This window comes from Pseudorasbora parva, chromosome 21 (genome assembly GCF_024679245.1).
Source record: "Pseudorasbora parva isolate DD20220531a chromosome 21, ASM2467924v1, whole genome shotgun sequence".
In the NCBI taxonomy this organism is placed as follows: Eukaryota; Metazoa; Chordata; class Actinopteri; order Cypriniformes; family Gobionidae; genus Pseudorasbora; species Pseudorasbora parva.
In genome coordinates this window covers 11171161-11186304 of record NC_090192.1, presented here as the reverse complement: position 1 = coordinate 11186304, position 15144 = coordinate 11171161, and the positions used below count along the sequence as shown (strand labels likewise).

The window sequence follows — 15144 nt, the reverse complement described above, 5'->3', positions numbered from 1 at the left end:
ATTCCATGTGCCTTGGAGGAGCTCCTCCACAGATTAAAAGACCTCATAAATGCAGGGGTACGCAGTTACACTCCTGGAGGCCTCCCTATCTGTAGATTGCAATTCCATCTCTAATCAAACACACCTGAATCATCTAATCAAAGCCATTGGGCCTTACTCCAAAATGGGAGCTAGCTGTGCTGAAGTTAAACTCAAAATCGTCAGGTAGTTGTCAATTTTCCAAAAAATCTTGAGTCAAATCGGCTGCTTCTATGATTAAAGACTATGTTATTATTAGATTCCAACTCATTTTTAAACTGAAATTACTACAATTGTAATTTTTGGTTGTCCCTGATTCAACAGGGTGCAGATTTCCTGCTACACAGTTTTGCAGCACACTTAAGGTGTATTGCTCTCTTTAAAACCAATGCTGGCAGTGGTGGGATTCAAACCCACGCCCCTGAAGAGACTGGAGCCTAAATCCAGCGCCTTAGACCCCTCGGCCACACTACCCCACTGCTGTTTCTTTCGGGGGCCTTTTTCTGCCCATTTTTCTAGAATAGGAGAAAATGTTGGGTGCGGACCTTCATTGTAAGGCCCTGAAGACTGTCGAGTAAGGCTCAGGAAAGCAAAAGTGGCTGGTTTTGGAAGAGACTGGGAGCATGCAGTGTCACTTCTCCAGTCGTCATGCTCAGGCATAGCAGCCACAAGAGCCTTCCAAAAGTGTTCCTTGGCAGCGGTGGGATTCGAACCCACGCCCCCGAAGAGACTGGAGCCTTAATCAAGCGCCTTAGACCGCTCGGCCACACTAGATGCGAGAGTGCCTTCCCTGGGCCATTTTCGCCTTCTTATTTTAATTTAATGTCGCACTTGGCCACAAGTCAGTCAGTTGACATTCCATGTGCCTTGGAGGAGCTCCTCCACAGATTAAAAGACCTCATAAATGCAGGGGTACGCAGTTACACTCCTGGAGGCCTCCCTATCTGCAGATTGCAATTCCATCTCTAATCAAACACACCTGAATCATCTAATCAAAGCCATTGGGCCTTACTCCAAAATGGCAGCTAGCTGTGCTGAAGTTAAACTCAAAATCGTCAGGTAGTTGTCAATTTTCCAAAAAATCTTGAGTCAAATCGGCTGCTTCTATGATTAAAGACTATGTTATTATTAGATTCCAAATCATTTTTAAACTGTAATTACTACAATTGTAATTTTTGGTTGTCCCTGATTCAACAGGGTGCAGATTTCCTGCTACACAGTTTTGCAGCACACTTAAGGTGTATTGCCCTCTTTAAAATCAATGCTGGCAGTGGTGGGATTCGAACCCACGCCCCCGAAGAGACTGGAGCGTAAATCCAGCGCCTTAGACCCCTCGGTCACACTACCCCACTGCTGTTTCTTTCGGGGGCCTTTTTCTGCCCATTTTTCTAGAATAGGAGAAAATGTTGGGTGCGGACCTTCATTGTGAGGCCCTGAAGCCTGTCGAGTAAGGCTCAGAAAAGCAAAAGTGGCTGGTTTTGGAAGAGACTGGGAGCATGCAGTGTCACTTCTCCAGTCGTCTTGCTCAGGCATAGCAGCCACAAGAGCCTTCCAAAAGTGTTCCTTGGCAGCGGTGGGATTCGAACCCACGCCCCCGAAGAGACTGGAGCCTTAATCCAGCGCCTTAGACTGCTCGGCCACGCTACCATGCGAGAGTTCCTTCCCTGGGCCATTTTCGCCTTCTTATTTTAATTTAATGTCGCACTTGGCCACAAGTCAGTCAGTTTACATTCCACGTGCCTTGGAGGAACTCCTCCACAGATTAAAAGACCTCATAAATGCAGGGGTACACAGTTACACTCCTGGAGGCCTCCATATCTGCAGATTGCAATTCCATTGCTAATCAAACACACCTGAATCATCTAATCAAAGCCATTGGGCCTTACTCCAAAATGGCAGCTAGCTATGCTGAAGTTAAACTCAAAATCGTGAGGTAGTTGTCAATTTTCCAAAAAATCTTGAGTCAAATCTGCTGCTTCTATGATTAAAGACTATGTTATTATTAGATTCCAACTCATTTTTAAATTGAAATTACTACAATTGTAATTTTTGGTTATCCCTGATTCAACAGGGTGCAGATTTCCTGCTACACAGTTTTGCAGCACACTTAAGGTGTATTGCCCTCTTTAAAATCAATGCTGGCAGTGGTGGGATTCGAACCCACGCCCCCGAAGAGACTGGAGCCTAAATCCAGCGCCTTAGACCCCTCGGCCACACTACCCCACTGCTGTTTCTTTCGGGGGCCTTTTTCTGCCCATTTTTCTAGAATAGGAGAAAATGTTGGGTGCGGACCTTCATTGTGAGGCCCTGAAGCCTGTCGAGTAAGGCTCAGGAAAGCAAAAGTGGCTGGTTTTGGAAGAGACTGGGAGCATGCAGTGTCACTTCTCCAGTCGTCATGCTCAGGCATAGCAGCCACAAGAGCCTTCCAAAAGTGTTCCTTGGCAGCGGTGGGATTCGAACCCACGCCCCCGAAGAGACTGGAGCCTTAATCCAGCGCCTTAGACCGCTCGGCCACGCTACCATGTGAGAGTGCCTTCCCTGGGCCATTTTCGCCTTCTTATTTTAATTTAATGTCGCACTTGGCCACAAGTCAGTCAGTTGACATTCCATGTGCCTTGGAGGAGCTCCTCCACAAATTAAAAGACCTCATAAATGCAGGGGTACGCAGTTACACTCCTGGAGGCCTCCCTATCTGCAGATTGCAATTCCATCTCTAATCAAACACACCTGAATAATCTAATCAAAGCCATTGGGCCTTACTCCAAAATGGCAGCTAGCTGTGCTGAAGTTAAACTCAAAATCGTGAGGTAGTTGTCAATTTTCCAAAAAATCTTGAGTCAAATCGGCTGCTTCTATGATTAAAGACTATGTTATTATTAGATTCCAACTCATTTTTAAACTGAAATTACTACAATTGTAATTTTTGGTTGTCCCTGATTCAACAGGGTGCAGATTTCCTGCTACACTGTTTTGCAGCAAACTTAAGGTGTATTGCCCTCTTTAAAACCAATGCTGGCAGTGGTGGGATTCGAACCCACGCCCCCGAAGAGACTGGAGCCTAAATCCAGCGCCTTAGACCCCTCGGCCACACTACCCCACTGCTGTTTCTTTCGGGGGCCTTTTTCTGCCCATTTTTCTAGAATAGGAGAAAATGTTGGGTGCGGACCTTCATTGTGAGGCCCTGAAGCCTGTCGAGTAAGGCTCAGGAAAGCAAAAGTGGCTGGTTTTGGAAGAGACTGGGAGCATGCAGTGTCACTTCTCCAGTCGTCATGCTCAGCCATAGCAGCCACAAAAGCCTTCCAAAAGTGTTCCTTGGCAGCGGTGGGATTCGAACCCAATTCCCCGAAGAGACTGGAGCCTTAATCCAGCGCCTTAGACCGCTCGGCCACGCTACCATGCGAGAGTGCCTTCCCTGGGCCATTTTCGCCTTCTTATTTTAATTTAATGACGCACTTGGCCACAAGTCAGTCAGTTGACATTCCATGTGCCTTGGAGGAGCTCCTCCACAGATTAAAAGACCTCATAAATGCAGGGGTACGCAGTTACACTCCTGGAGGCCTCCCTATCTGCAGATTGCAATTCCATCTCTAATCAAACACACCTGAATCATCTAATCAAAGCCATTGGGCCTTACTCCAAAATGGCAGCTAGCTGTGCTGAAGTTAAACTCAAAATCGTCAGGTAGTTGTCAATTTTCCAAAAAATCTTGAGTCAAATCGGCTGCTTCTATGATTAAAGACTATGTTATTATTAGATTCCAACTCATTTTTAAACTGAAATTACTACAATTGTAATTTTTGGTTGTCCCTGATTCAACAGGGTGCAGATTTCCTGCTACACAGTTTTGCAGCACACTTAAGGTGTATTGCCCTCTTTAAAATCAATGCTGGCAGTGGTGGGATTCGAACCCACGCCCCCGAAGAGACTGGAGCCTAAATCCAGCGCCTTAGACCCCTCGGCCACACTACCCCACTGCTGTTTCTTTTGGGGGCCTTTTTCTGCCCATTTTTCTAGAATAGGAGAAAATGTTGGGTGCGGACCTTCATTGTGAGGCCCTGAAGCCTGTCGAGTAAGGCTCAGGAAAGCAATAGTGGCTGGTTTTGGAAGAGACTGGGAGCATGCAGTGTCACTTCTCCAGTCGTCTTGCTCAGGCATAGCAGCCACAAGAGCCTTCCAAAAGTGTTCCTTGGCAGCGGTGGGATTCGAACCCACGCCCCCGAAGAGACTGGAGCCTTAATCCAGCGCCTTAGACCGCTCGGCCACGCTACCATGCGAGAGTTCCTTCCCTGGGCCATTTTCGCCTTCTTATTTTAATTTAATGTCGCACTTGGCCACAAGTCAGTCAGTTGACATTCCACGTGCCTTGGAGGAGCTCCTCCACAGATTAAAAGACCTCATAAATGCAGGGGTACACAGTTACACTCCTGGAGGCCTCCATATCTGCAGATTGCAATTCCATCGCTAATCAAACACACCTGAATCATCTAATCAAAGCCATTGGGCCTTACTCCAAAATGGCAGCTAGCTATGCTAAAGTTAAACTCAAAATCGTGAGGTAGTTGTCAATTTTCCAAAAAATCTTGAGTCAAATCGGTTGCTTCTATGATTAAAGACTATGTTATTATTAGATTCCAACTCATTTTTAAATTGAAATTACTACAATTGTAATTTTTGGTTGTCCCTGATTCAACAGGGTGCAGATTTCCTGCTACACAGTTTTGCAGCACACTTAAGGTGTATTGCCCTCTTTAAAATCAATGCTGGCAGTGGTGGGATTCGAACCCACGCCCCCGAAGAGACTGGAGCCTAAATCCAGCGCCTTAGACCCCTCGGCCACACTACCCCACTGCTGTTTCTTTCGGGGGCCTTTTTCTGCCCATTTTTCTAGAATAGGAGAAAATGTTGGGTGCGGACCTTCATTGTGAGGCCCTGAAGCCTGTCGAGTAAGGCTCAGGAAAGCAAAAGTGGCTGGTTTTGGAAGAGACTGGGAGCATGCAGTGTCACTTCTCCAGTCGTCATGCTCAGGCATAGCAGCCACAAGAGCCTTCCAAAAGTGTTCCTTGGCAGCAGTGGGATTCAAACCCACGCCCCCGAAGAGACTGGAGCCTAAATCCAGCGCCTTAGACCCCTCGGCCACACTACCCCACTGCTGTTTCTTTCGGGGGCCTTTTTCTGCCCATTTTTCTAGAATAGGAGAAAATGTTGGGTGCTGACCTTCATTGTGAGGCCCTGAAGCCTGTCGAGTAAGGCTCAGGAAAGCAAAAGTGGCTGGTTTTGGAAGAGACTGGGAGCATGCAGTGCCACTTCTCCAGTCGTCATGCTCAGGCATAGCAGCCACAAGAGCCTTCCAAAAGTGTTCCTTGGCAGCGGTGGGATTCGAACCCACGCCCCCGAAGAGACTGGAGCCTTAATCCAGCGCCTTAGACCGCTCGGCCACGCTACCATGCGAGAGTGCCTTCCCTAACTTTTTCTACCCATTTTTCTAGAATAGGAGAAAATGTTGGGTGCGGACCTTCATTGTGAGGCCCTGAAGCCTGTCGAGTAAGGCTCAGGAAAGCAAAAGTGGCTGGTTTTGGAAGAGACTGGGAGCATGCAGTGTCACTTCTCCAGTCGTCATGCTCAGGCATAGCAGCCACAAGAGCCTTCCAAAAGTGTTCCTTGGCAGCGGTGGGATTCGAACCCACGCCCCCGAAGAGACTGGAGCCTTAATCCAGCGCCTTAGACCGCTCGGCCACGCTACCATGCGAGAGTGCCCTCCCTGGGCCATTTTCGCCTTCTTATTTTAATTTAATGTCGCACTTGGCCACAAGTCAGTCAGTTGACATTCCATGTGCCTTGGAGGAGCTCCTCCACAGATTAAAAGACCTCATAAATGCAGGGGTACGCAGTTACACTCCTGGAGGCCTCCCTATCTGCAGATTGCAATTCCATCTCTAATCAAACACACCTGAATCATCTAATCAAAGCCATTGGGCCTTACTCCAAAATGGCAGCTAGCTGTGCTGAAGTTAAACTCAAAATCGTGAGGTAGTTGTCAATTTTCCAAAAAATTTTGAGTCAAATCGGCTGCTTCTATGATTAAAGACTATGTTATTATTAGATTCCAAATCATTTTTAAACTGAAATTACTACAATTGTAATTTTTGGTTGTCCCTGATTCAACAGGGTGCAGATTTCCTGCTACACAGTTTTGCAGCACACTTAAGGTGTATTGCCCTCTTTAAAATCAATGCTGGCAGTGGTGGGATTCGAACCCACGCCCCCGAAGAGACTGGAGCCTAAATCCAGCGCCTTAGACCCCTCGGCCACACTACCCCACTGCTGTTTCTTTCGGGGGCCTTTTTCTGCCCATTTTTCTAGAAAAGGAGAAAATGTTGGGTGCGGACCTTCATTGTGATGCCCTGAAGCCTGTCGAGTAAGGCTCAGGAAAGCAAAAGTGGCTGGTTTTGGAAGAGACTGGGAGCATGCAGTGTCACTTCTCCAGTCGTCTTGCTCAAGCATAGCAGCCACAAGAGCCTTCCAAAAGTGTTCCTTGGCAGCGGTGGGATTCGAACCCACGCCCCCGAAGAGACTGGAGCCTTAATCCAGCGCCTTAGACCGCTCGGCCACGCTACCATGCAGAGTGTCTTCCCTGGGCCATTTTCACCTTCTTATTTTAATTTAATGTCGCACTTGGCCACAAGTCAGTCAGTTGACATTCCATGTGCCTTGGAGGAGCTCCTCCACAGATTAAAAGACCTCATAAATGCAGGGGTACGCAGTTACACTCCTGGAGGCCTCCCTATCTGCAGATTGCAATTCCATCTCTAATCAAACACACCTGAATCATCTAATCAAAGCCATTGGGCCTTACTCCAAAATGGGAGCTAGCTGTGCTGAAGTTAAACTCAAAATCGTCAGGTAGTTGTCAATTTTCCAAAAAATCTTGAGTCAAATCGGCTGCTTCTATGATTAAAGACTATGTTATTATTAGATTCCAACTCATTTTTAAACTGAAATTACTACAATTGTAATTTTTGGTTGTCCCTGATTCAACAGGGTGCAGATTTCCTGCTACACAGTTTTGCAGCACACTTAAGGTGTATTGCCCTCTTTAAAATCAATGCTGGCAGTGGTGGGATTCAAACCCACGCCCCCGAAGAGACTGAAGCCTAAATCCAGCGCCTTAGACCCCTCGGCCACACTACCCCACTGCTGTTTCTTTCGGGGGCCTTTTTCTGCCCATTTTTCTAGAATAGGAGAAAATGTTAGGTGCGGACCTTCATTGTGAGGCCCTGAAGCCTGTCAAGTAAGGCTCAGGAAAGCAAAAGTGGCTGGTTTTGGAAGAGACTGGGAGCATGCAGTGTCACTTCTCCAGTCGTCATGCTCAGGCATAGCAGCCACAAGAGCCTTCCAAAAGTGTTCCTTGGCAGCGGTGGGATTCGAACCCACGCCCCCGAAGAGACTGGAGCCTTAATCCAGCGCCTTAGACCGCTCAGCCACGCTACCATGCGAGAGTGCCTTCCCTGGGCCATTTTCGCCTTCTTATTTTAATTTAATGTCGCACTTGGCCACAAGTCAGTCAGTTGACATTCCATGTGCCTTGGAGGAGCTCCTCCACAAATTAAAAGACCTCATAAATGCAGGGGTACGCAGTTACACTCCTGGAGGCCTCCCTATCTGCAGATTGCAATTCCATCTCTAATCAAACACACCTGAATTATCTAATCAAAGCCATTGGGCCTTACTCCAAAATGGCAGCTAGCTGTGCTGAAGTTAAACTCAAAATCGTGAGGTAGTTGTCAATTTTCCAAAAAATCTTGAGTCAAATCGGCTGCTTCTATGATTAAAGACTATGTTATTATTAGATTCCAACTCATTTTTAAACTGAAATTACTACAATTGTAATTTTTGGTTGTCCCTGATTCAACAGGGTGCAGATTTCCTGCTACACAGTTTTGCAGCACACTTAAGGTGTATTGCCCTCTTTAAAACCAATGCTGGCAGTGGTGGGATTCAAACCCACGCCCCCGAAGAGACTGGAGCCTAAATCCAGCGCCTTAGACCCCTCGGCCACACTACCCCACTGCTGTTTCTTTCGGGGGCCTTTTTCTGCCCATTTTTCTAGAATAGGAGAAAATGTTGGGTGCGGACCTTCATTGTGAGGCCCTGAAGCCTGTCGAGTAAGGCTCAGGAAAGCAAAAGTGGCTGGTTTTGGAAGAGACTGGGAGCATGCAGTGTCACTTCTCCAGTCGTCATGCTCAGGCATAGCAGCCACAAGAGCCTTCCAAAAGTGTTCCTTGGCAGCGGTGGGATTCGAACCCACGCCCCCGAAGAGACTGGAGCCTTAATCCAGCGCCTTAGACCGCTCGGCCACGCTACCATGCGAGAGTGCCTTCCCTGGGCCATTTTCGCCTTCTTATTTTAATTTAATGTCGCACTTGGCCACAAGTCAGTCAGTTGACATTCCATGTGCCTTGGAGGAGCTCCTCCACAGATTAAAAGACCTCATAAATGCAGGGGTACGCAGTTACACTCCTGGAGGCCTCCCTATCTGCAGATTGCAATTCCATCTCTAATCAAACACACCTGAATCATCTAATCAAAGCCATTGGGCCTTACTCCAAAATGGGAGCTAGCTGTGCTGAAGTTAAACTCAAAATCGTCAGGTAGTTGTCAATTTTCCAAAAAATCTTGAGTCAAATCGGCTGCTTCTATGATTAAAGACTATGTTATTATTAGATTCCAACTCATTTTTAAACTGAAATTACTACAATTGTAATTTTTGGTTGTCCCTGATTCAACAGGGTGCAGATTTCCTGCTACACAGTTTTGCAGCACACTTAAGGTGTATTGTTCTCTTTAAAACCAATGCTGGCAGTGGTGGGATTCGAACCCACGCCCCCGAAGAGACTGGAGCCTAAATCCAGCGCCTTAGACCCCTCGGCCACACTACCCCACTGCTGTTTCTTTCGGGGGCCTTTTTCTGCCCATTTTTCTAGAATAGGAGAAAATGTTGGGTGCTGACCTTCATTGTGAGGCCCTGAAGCCTGTCGAGTAAGGCTCAGGAAAGCAAAAGTGGCTGGTTTTGGAAGAGACTGGGAGCATGCAGTGTCACTTCTCCAGTCGTCATGCTCAGGCATAGCAGCCACAAGAGCCTTCCAAAAGTGTTCCTTGGCAGCGGTGGGATTCGAACCCACGCCCCCGAAGAGACTGGAGCCTTAATCCAGCGCCTTAGACCGCTCGGCCACACTACCATGCGAGAGTGCATTCCTTGGGCCATTTTCGCCTTCTTATTTTAATTTAATGTCGCACTTGGCCACACGTCAGTCAGTTGACATTCCATGTGCCTTGGAGGAGCTCCTCCACAAATTAAAAGACCTCATAAATGCAGGGGTACGCAGTTACACTCCTGGAGGCCTCCCTATCTGCAGATTGCAATTCCATCTCTAATCAAACACACCTGAATCATCTAATCAAAGCCATTGGGCCTTACTCCAAAATGGCAGCTAGCTGTGCTGAAGTTAAACTCAAAATCGTGAGGTAGTTGTCAATTTTCCAAAAAATCTTGAGTCAAATCGGCTGCTTCTATGATTAAAGACTATGTTATTATTAGATTCCAACTCATTTTTAAACTGAAATTACTACAATTGTAATTTTTGGTTGTCCCTGATTCAACAGGGTGCAGATTTCCTGCTACACAGTTTTGCAGCACACTTAAGGTGTATTGCCCTCTTTAAAATCAATGCTGGCAGTGGTGGGATTCAAACCCACGCCCCCGAAGAGACTGAAGCCTAAATCCAGCGCCTTAGACCCCTCGGCCACACTACCCCACTGCTGTTTCTTTCGGGGGCCTTTTTCTGCCCATTTTTCTAGAATAGGAGAAAATGTTAGGTGCGGACCTTCATTGTGAGGCCCTGAAGCCTGTCAAGTAAGGCTCAGGAAAGCAAAAGTGGCTGGTTTTGGAAGAGACTGGGAGCATGCAGTGTCACTTCTCCAGTCGTCATGCTCAGGCATAGCAGCCACAAGAGCCTTCCAAAAGTGTTCCTTGGCAGCGGTGGGATTCGAACCCACGCCCCCGAAGAGACTGGAGCCTTAATCCAGCGCCTTAGACCGCTCGGCCACGCTACCATGCGAGAGTGCCTTCCCTGCCTTTTTCTACCCATTTTTCTAGAATAGGAGAAAATGTTGGGTGCGGACCTTCATTGTGAGGCCCTGAAGCCTGTCGAGTAAGGCTCAGGAAAGCAAAAGTGGCTGGTTTTGGAAGAGACTGGGAGCATGCAGTGTCACTTCTCCAGTCGTCATGCTCAGGCATAGCAGCCACAAGAGCCTTCCAAAAGTGTTCCTTGGCAGCGGTGGGATTCGAACCCACGCCCCCGAAGAGACTGGAGCCTTAATCCAGCGCCTTAGACCGCTCGGCCACGCTACCATGCGAGAGTGCCTTCCCTGGGCCATTTTCGCCTTCTTATTTTAATTTAATGTCGCACTTGGCCACAAGTCAGTCAGTTGACATTCCATGTGCCTTGGAGGAGCTCCTCCACAGATTAAAAGACCTCATAAATGCAGGGGTACGCAGTTACACTCCTGGAGGCCTCCCTATCTGCAGATTGCAATTCCATCTCTAATCAAACACACCTGAATCATCTAATCAAAGCCATTGGGCCTTACTCCAAAATGGCAGCTAGCTGTGCTGAAGTTAAACTCAAAATCGTGAGGTAGTTGTCAATTTTCCAAAAAATCTTGAGTCAAATCGGCTGCTTCTATGATTAAAGACTATGTTATTATTAGATTCCAACTCATTTTTAAACTGAAATTACTACAATTGTAATTTTTGGTTGTCCCTGATTCAACAGGGTGCAGATTTCCTGCTACACAGTTTTGCAGCACACTTAAGGTGTATTGCCCTCTTTAAAACCAATGCTGGCAGTGGTGGGATTCAAACCCACGCCCCCGAAGAGACTGGAGCCTAAATCCAGCGCCTTAGACCCCTCGGCCACACTACCCCACTGCTGTTTCTTTCGGGGGCCTTTTTCTGCCCATTTTTCTAGAATAGGAGAAAATGTTGGGTGCGGACCTTCATTGTGAGGCCCTGAAGCCTGTCGAGTAAGGCTCAGGAAAGCAAACGTGGCTGGTTTTGGAAGAGACTGGGAGCATGCAGTGTCACTTCTCCAGTCGTCATGCTCAGGCATAGCAGCCACAAGAGCCTTCCAAAAGTGTTCCTTGGCAGCGGTGGGATTCGAACCCACGCCCCCGAAGAGACTGGAGCCTTAATCCAGCGCCTTAGACCGCTCGGCCACGCTACCATGCGAGAGTGTCTTCCCTGGGCCATTTTCGCCTTCTTATTTTAATTTAATGTCGCACTTGGCCACAAGTCAGTCAGTTGACATTCCATGTGCCTTGGAGGAGCTCCTCCACAGATTAAAAGACCTCATAAATGCAGGGGTACGCAGTTACACTCCTGGAGGCCTCCCTATCTGCAGATTGCAATTCCATCTCTAATCAAACACACCTGAATCATCTAATCAAAGCCATTGGGCCTTAATCCAAAATGGGAGCTAGCTGTGCTGAAGTTAAACTCAAAATCATCAGGTAGTTGTCAATTTTCCAAAAAATCTTGAGTCAAATCGGCTGCTTCTATGATTAAAGACTATGTTATTATTAGATTCCAACTCATTTTTAAACTGAAATTACTACAATTGTAATTTTTGGTTGTCCCTGATTCAACAGGGTGCAGATTTCCTGCTACACAGTTTTGCAGCACACTTAAGGTGTATTGCCCTCTTTAAAATCAATGCTGGCAGTGGTGGGATTCGAACCCACGCCCCCGAAGAGACTGGAGCCTAAATCCAGCGCCTTAGACCCCTCGGCCACACTACCCCACAGCTGTTTCTTTCGGGGGCCTTTTTCTGCCCATTTTTCTAGAAAAGGAGAAAATGTTGGGTGCGGACCTTCATTGTGATGCCCTGAAGCCTGTCGAGTAAGGCTCAGGAAAGCAAAAGTGGCTGGTTTTGGAAGAGACTGGGAGCATGCAGTGTCACTTCTCCAGTCGTCTTGCTCAGGCATAGCAGCCACAAGAGCCTTCCAAAAGTGTTCCTTGGCAGCGGTGGGATTCGAACCCACGCCCCCGAAGAGACTGGAGCCTTAATCCAGCGCCTTAGACCGCTCGGCCACGCTACCATGCGAGAGTGCCTTCCCTGGGCCATTTTCGCCTTCTTATTTTAATTTAATGTCGCACTTGGCCACAAGTCAGTCAGTTGACATTCCATGTGCCTTGGAGGAGCTCCTCCACAGATTAAAAGACCTCATAAATGCAGGGGTACGCAGTTACACTCCTGGAGGCCTCCCTATCTGCAGATTGCAATTCCATCTCTAATCAAACACACCTGAATCATCTAATCAAAGCCATTGGGCCTTACTCCAAAATGGGAGCTAGCTGTGCTGAAGTTAAACTCAAAATCGTCAGGTAGTTGTCAATTTTCCAAAAAATCTTGAGTCAAATCGGCTGCTTCTATGATTAAAGACTATGTTATTATTAGATTCCAACTCATTTTTAAACTGAAATTACTACAATTGTAATTTTTGGTTGTCCCTGATTCAACAGGGTGCAGATTTCCTGCTACACAGTTTTGCAGCACACTTAAGGTGTATTGTTCTCTTTAAAACCAATGCTGGCAGTGGTGGGATTCAAACCCACGCCCCCGAAGAGACTGGAGCCTAAATCCAGCGCCTTAGACCCCTCGGCCACACTACCCCACTGCTGTTTCTTTCGGGGGCCTTTTTCTGCCCATTTTTCTAGAATAGGAGAAAATGTTGGGTGCTGACCTTCATTGTGAGGCCCTGAAGCCTGTCGAGTAAGGCTCAGGAAAGCAAAAGTGGCTGGTTTTGGAAGAGACTGGGAGCATGCAGTGTCACTTCTCCAGTCGTCATGCTCAGGCATAGCAGCCACAAGAGTCTTCCAAAAGTGTTCCTTGGCAGCGGTGGGATTCGAACCCACGCCCCCAAAGAGACTGGAGCCTTAATCCAGCGCCTTAGACCGCTCGGCCACGCTACCATGCGAGAGTGCATTCCTTGGGCCATTTTCGCCTTCTTATTTTAATTTAATGTCGCACTTGGCCACACGTCAGTCAGTTGACATTCCATGTGCCTTGGAGGAGCTCCTCCACAAATTAAAAGACCTCATAAATGCAGGGGTACGCAGTTACACTCCTGGAGGCCTCCCTATCTGCAGATTGCAATTCCATCTCTAATCAAACACACCTGAATCATCTAATCAAAGCCATTGGGCCTTACTCCAAAATGGCAGCTAGCTGTGCTGAAGTTAAACTCAAAATCGTGAGGTAGTTGTCAATTTTCCAAAAAATCTTGAGTCAAATCGGCTGCTTCTATGATTAAAGACTATGTTATTATTAGATTCCAACTCATTTTTAAACTGAAATTACTACAATTGTAATTTTTGGTTGTCCCTGATTCAACAGGGTGCAGATTTCCTGCTACACAGTTTTGCAGCACACTTAAGGTGTATTGCCCTCTTTAAAATCAATGCTGGCAGTGGTGGGATTCAAACCCACGCCCCCGAAGAGACTGAAGCCTAAATCCAGCGCCTTAGACCCCTCGGCCACATTACCCCACTGCTGTTTCTTTCGGGGGCCTTTTTCTGCCCATTTTTCTAGAATAGGAGAAAATGTTAGGTGCGGACCTTCATTGTGAGGCCCTGAAGCCTGTCAAGTAAGGCTCAGGAAAGCAAAAGTGGCTGGTTTTGGAAGAGACTGGGAGCATGCAGTGTCACTTCTCCAGTCGTCATGCTCAGGCATAGCAGCCACAAGAGCCTTCCAAAAGTGTTCCTTGGCAGCGGTGGGATTCGAACCCACGCCCCCGAAGAGACTGGAGCCTTAATCCAGCGCCTTAGACCGCTCGGCCACGCTACCATGCGAGAGTGCCTTCCCTGCCTTTTTCTACCCATTTTTCTAGAATAGGAGAAAATGTTGGGTGCGGACCTTCATTGTGAGGCCCTGAAGCCTGTCGAGTAAGGCTCAGGAAAGCAAAAGTGGCTGGTTTTGGAAGAGACTGGGAGCATGCAGTGTCACTTCTCCAGTCGTCATGCTCAGGCATAGCAGCCACAAGAGCCTTCCAAAAGTGTTCCTTGGCAGCGGTGGGATTCGAACCCACGCCCCCGAAGAGACTGGAGCCTTAATCCAGCGCCTTAGACCGCTCGGCCACGCTACCATGCGAGAGTGCCTTCCCTGGGCCATTTTCGCCTTCTTATTTTAATTTAATGTCGCACTTGGCCACAAGTCAGTCAGTTGACATTCCATGTGCCTTGGAGGAGCTCCTCCACAGATTAAAAGACCTCATAAATGCAGGGGTACGCAGTTACACTCCTGGAGGCCTCCCTATCTGCAGATTGCAATTCCATCTCTAATCAAACACACCTGAATCATCTAATCAAAGCCATTGGGCCTTACTCCAAAATGGCAGCTAGCTGTGCTGAAGTTAAACTCAAAATCGTGAGGTAGTTGTCAATTTTCCAAAAAATTTTGAGTCAAATCGGCTGCTTCTATGATTAAAGACTATGTTATTATTAGATTCCAAATCATTTTTAAACTGAAATTACTACAATTGTAATTTTTGGTTGTCCCTGATTCAACAGGGTGCAGATTTCCTGCTACACAGTTTTGCAGCACACTTAAGGTGTATTGCCCTCTTTAAAATCAATGCTGGCAGTGGTGGGATTCAAACCCACGCCCCCGAAGAGACTGGAGCCTAAATCCAGCGCCTTAGACCCCTCGGCCACACTACCCCACTGCTGTTTCTTTCGGGGGCCTTTTTCTGCCCATTTTTCTAGAAAAGGAGAAAATGTTGGGTGCGGACCTTCATTGTGATGCCCTGAAGCCTGTCGAGTAAGGCTCAGGAAAGCAAAAGTGGCTGGTTTTGGAAGAGACTGGGAGCATGCAGTGTCACTTCTCCAGTCGTCTTGCTCAGGCATAGCAGCCACAAGAGCCTTCCAAAAGTGTTCCTTGGCAGCGGTGGGATTCGAACCCACGCCCCCGAAGAGACTGGAGCCTTAATCCAGCGCCTTAGACCGCTCGGCCACGCTACCATGCAGAGTGCCTTCCCTGGGCCATTTTCACCTTCTTATTTTAATTTAAT

General features: G+C 47.5%; 34 non-coding genes across 34 annotated transcripts; all 34 read right to left on the bottom strand.

Moving 5' to 3' along the window:
* Nucleotides 1-410: 410 nt before the first annotated feature.
* trnal-uag (transfer RNA leucine (anticodon UAG)) lies at nt 411-492 on the bottom strand. Its single transcript has one exon. It is a non-coding gene; the product is annotated as a tRNA-Leu (tRNA).
* Nucleotides 493-1283: 791 nt separating this feature from the next.
* trnav-uac (transfer RNA valine (anticodon UAC)) lies at nt 1284-1365 on the bottom strand. The gene has a single exon. It is a non-coding gene; the product is annotated as a tRNA-Val (tRNA).
* A 218-nt stretch (nt 1366-1583) lies between these two features.
* trnal-aag (transfer RNA leucine (anticodon AAG)) lies at nt 1584-1665 on the bottom strand. Its single transcript has one exon. It is a non-coding gene; the product is annotated as a tRNA-Leu (tRNA).
* Nucleotides 1666-2157: 492 nt separating this feature from the next.
* trnal-uag (transfer RNA leucine (anticodon UAG)) lies at nt 2158-2239 on the bottom strand. Its single transcript has one exon. It is a non-coding gene; the product is annotated as a tRNA-Leu (tRNA).
* Nucleotides 2240-2457: 218 nt separating this feature from the next.
* On the bottom strand, nt 2458-2539 carry trnal-aag (transfer RNA leucine (anticodon AAG)). Its single transcript has one exon. It is a non-coding gene; the product is annotated as a tRNA-Leu (tRNA).
* A 492-nt stretch (nt 2540-3031) lies between these two features.
* trnal-uag (transfer RNA leucine (anticodon UAG)) lies at nt 3032-3113 on the bottom strand. The gene has a single exon. It is a non-coding gene; the product is annotated as a tRNA-Leu (tRNA).
* Nucleotides 3114-3905: 792 nt separating this feature from the next.
* On the bottom strand, nt 3906-3987 carry trnal-uag (transfer RNA leucine (anticodon UAG)). The gene has a single exon. It is a non-coding gene; the product is annotated as a tRNA-Leu (tRNA).
* A 218-nt stretch (nt 3988-4205) lies between these two features.
* On the bottom strand, nt 4206-4287 carry trnal-aag (transfer RNA leucine (anticodon AAG)). The gene has a single exon. It is a non-coding gene; the product is annotated as a tRNA-Leu (tRNA).
* A 492-nt stretch (nt 4288-4779) lies between these two features.
* Nucleotides 4780-4861, bottom strand: trnal-uag (transfer RNA leucine (anticodon UAG)). The gene has a single exon. It is a non-coding gene; the product is annotated as a tRNA-Leu (tRNA).
* A 218-nt stretch (nt 4862-5079) lies between these two features.
* trnal-uag (transfer RNA leucine (anticodon UAG)) lies at nt 5080-5161 on the bottom strand. The gene has a single exon. It is a non-coding gene; the product is annotated as a tRNA-Leu (tRNA).
* A 218-nt stretch (nt 5162-5379) lies between these two features.
* Nucleotides 5380-5461, bottom strand: trnal-aag (transfer RNA leucine (anticodon AAG)). Its single transcript has one exon. It is a non-coding gene; the product is annotated as a tRNA-Leu (tRNA).
* Nucleotides 5462-5677: 216 nt separating this feature from the next.
* trnal-aag (transfer RNA leucine (anticodon AAG)) lies at nt 5678-5759 on the bottom strand. The gene has a single exon. It is a non-coding gene; the product is annotated as a tRNA-Leu (tRNA).
* A 492-nt stretch (nt 5760-6251) lies between these two features.
* trnal-uag (transfer RNA leucine (anticodon UAG)) lies at nt 6252-6333 on the bottom strand. Its single transcript has one exon. It is a non-coding gene; the product is annotated as a tRNA-Leu (tRNA).
* Nucleotides 6334-6551: 218 nt separating this feature from the next.
* On the bottom strand, nt 6552-6633 carry trnal-aag (transfer RNA leucine (anticodon AAG)). Its single transcript has one exon. It is a non-coding gene; the product is annotated as a tRNA-Leu (tRNA).
* A 491-nt stretch (nt 6634-7124) lies between these two features.
* On the bottom strand, nt 7125-7206 carry trnal-uag (transfer RNA leucine (anticodon UAG)). The gene has a single exon. It is a non-coding gene; the product is annotated as a tRNA-Leu (tRNA).
* A 218-nt stretch (nt 7207-7424) lies between these two features.
* On the bottom strand, nt 7425-7506 carry trnal-aag (transfer RNA leucine (anticodon AAG)). The gene has a single exon. It is a non-coding gene; the product is annotated as a tRNA-Leu (tRNA).
* Nucleotides 7507-7998: 492 nt separating this feature from the next.
* trnal-uag (transfer RNA leucine (anticodon UAG)) lies at nt 7999-8080 on the bottom strand. The gene has a single exon. It is a non-coding gene; the product is annotated as a tRNA-Leu (tRNA).
* A 218-nt stretch (nt 8081-8298) lies between these two features.
* trnal-aag (transfer RNA leucine (anticodon AAG)) lies at nt 8299-8380 on the bottom strand. Its single transcript has one exon. It is a non-coding gene; the product is annotated as a tRNA-Leu (tRNA).
* A 492-nt stretch (nt 8381-8872) lies between these two features.
* trnal-uag (transfer RNA leucine (anticodon UAG)) lies at nt 8873-8954 on the bottom strand. The gene has a single exon. It is a non-coding gene; the product is annotated as a tRNA-Leu (tRNA).
* A 218-nt stretch (nt 8955-9172) lies between these two features.
* On the bottom strand, nt 9173-9254 carry trnal-aag (transfer RNA leucine (anticodon AAG)). The gene has a single exon. It is a non-coding gene; the product is annotated as a tRNA-Leu (tRNA).
* A 492-nt stretch (nt 9255-9746) lies between these two features.
* Nucleotides 9747-9828, bottom strand: trnal-uag (transfer RNA leucine (anticodon UAG)). Its single transcript has one exon. It is a non-coding gene; the product is annotated as a tRNA-Leu (tRNA).
* Nucleotides 9829-10046: 218 nt separating this feature from the next.
* On the bottom strand, nt 10047-10128 carry trnal-aag (transfer RNA leucine (anticodon AAG)). The gene has a single exon. It is a non-coding gene; the product is annotated as a tRNA-Leu (tRNA).
* Nucleotides 10129-10344: 216 nt separating this feature from the next.
* On the bottom strand, nt 10345-10426 carry trnal-aag (transfer RNA leucine (anticodon AAG)). The gene has a single exon. It is a non-coding gene; the product is annotated as a tRNA-Leu (tRNA).
* A 492-nt stretch (nt 10427-10918) lies between these two features.
* trnal-uag (transfer RNA leucine (anticodon UAG)) lies at nt 10919-11000 on the bottom strand. The gene has a single exon. It is a non-coding gene; the product is annotated as a tRNA-Leu (tRNA).
* Nucleotides 11001-11218: 218 nt separating this feature from the next.
* On the bottom strand, nt 11219-11300 carry trnal-aag (transfer RNA leucine (anticodon AAG)). Its single transcript has one exon. It is a non-coding gene; the product is annotated as a tRNA-Leu (tRNA).
* A 492-nt stretch (nt 11301-11792) lies between these two features.
* trnal-uag (transfer RNA leucine (anticodon UAG)) lies at nt 11793-11874 on the bottom strand. The gene has a single exon. It is a non-coding gene; the product is annotated as a tRNA-Leu (tRNA).
* Nucleotides 11875-12092: 218 nt separating this feature from the next.
* Nucleotides 12093-12174, bottom strand: trnal-aag (transfer RNA leucine (anticodon AAG)). The gene has a single exon. It is a non-coding gene; the product is annotated as a tRNA-Leu (tRNA).
* A 492-nt stretch (nt 12175-12666) lies between these two features.
* Nucleotides 12667-12748, bottom strand: trnal-uag (transfer RNA leucine (anticodon UAG)). Its single transcript has one exon. It is a non-coding gene; the product is annotated as a tRNA-Leu (tRNA).
* Nucleotides 12749-12966: 218 nt separating this feature from the next.
* Nucleotides 12967-13048, bottom strand: trnal-aag (transfer RNA leucine (anticodon AAG)). Its single transcript has one exon. It is a non-coding gene; the product is annotated as a tRNA-Leu (tRNA).
* Nucleotides 13049-13540: 492 nt separating this feature from the next.
* Nucleotides 13541-13622, bottom strand: trnal-uag (transfer RNA leucine (anticodon UAG)). Its single transcript has one exon. It is a non-coding gene; the product is annotated as a tRNA-Leu (tRNA).
* Nucleotides 13623-13840: 218 nt separating this feature from the next.
* On the bottom strand, nt 13841-13922 carry trnal-aag (transfer RNA leucine (anticodon AAG)). Its single transcript has one exon. It is a non-coding gene; the product is annotated as a tRNA-Leu (tRNA).
* Nucleotides 13923-14138: 216 nt separating this feature from the next.
* On the bottom strand, nt 14139-14220 carry trnal-aag (transfer RNA leucine (anticodon AAG)). The gene has a single exon. It is a non-coding gene; the product is annotated as a tRNA-Leu (tRNA).
* A 492-nt stretch (nt 14221-14712) lies between these two features.
* On the bottom strand, nt 14713-14794 carry trnal-uag (transfer RNA leucine (anticodon UAG)). Its single transcript has one exon. It is a non-coding gene; the product is annotated as a tRNA-Leu (tRNA).
* Nucleotides 14795-15012: 218 nt separating this feature from the next.
* On the bottom strand, nt 15013-15094 carry trnal-aag (transfer RNA leucine (anticodon AAG)). Its single transcript has one exon. It is a non-coding gene; the product is annotated as a tRNA-Leu (tRNA).
* Between the last annotated feature and the right edge of the window lie 50 nt (nt 15095-15144).